Source organism: Triticum urartu, chromosome 4 (assembly GCF_003073215.2).
Source record: "Triticum urartu cultivar G1812 chromosome 4, Tu2.1, whole genome shotgun sequence".
NCBI classification, from domain to species: domain Eukaryota; kingdom Viridiplantae; phylum Streptophyta; class Magnoliopsida; order Poales; family Poaceae; genus Triticum; species Triticum urartu.
In genome coordinates, this window is record NC_053025.1 from 217669548 (window position 1) to 217670174 (window position 627).

Here is a 627-nt window from a genome sequence, read left to right on the forward strand (position 1 = left end):
AAACTAGAAATGGAAGGCGAGCGAATTCCCCTGTAGCAGCACCGGTAGAAAACTAGAAATGGAAGCCAAATAACTAGTGTTGTCTTTTCTTTTCTTTTTTTTTTCTTTTTTAGACAAATCTGCTTCTATTAAGTCGTCACAATGTTTACAAAGATGAAGAGAAAATCACCGGGTTGACCTAACCAAATATAATGGTCAACCCTTAAATGTAAAGCATGTGTCGCTGGATTGTGAGCCTCGAAATTCAAGCTCCTAAGCTCGTGAACAAAATTACACATGATAAAAACCCTAGAGTGCTCATGTATAATAGCTCCATAATTGGCTGAGCTTTGTTGCTTGATATCATCAATCACCATCTTGTAGCCGGATGCAATATGAATCTTTTGTAAATTTAGGTCTTTGACGAGAGCTAAGGCCTCTGGAATGGCCAACACTTCTAGTGTTCCAGGATGCTTAATGCCCATAAAAATAATCACCACAGCTCCCAAAGTAGCCACCATTATGGTCACGTCACACCGCTGCAACAACACCAAAATCCGAACTTCTCGCTACATATGCATCAGGCGAAGAGAGCCATTGTGTCGGTCTTGAGGATGGCATACATGTGATGATCACCCTCGAAGTGTC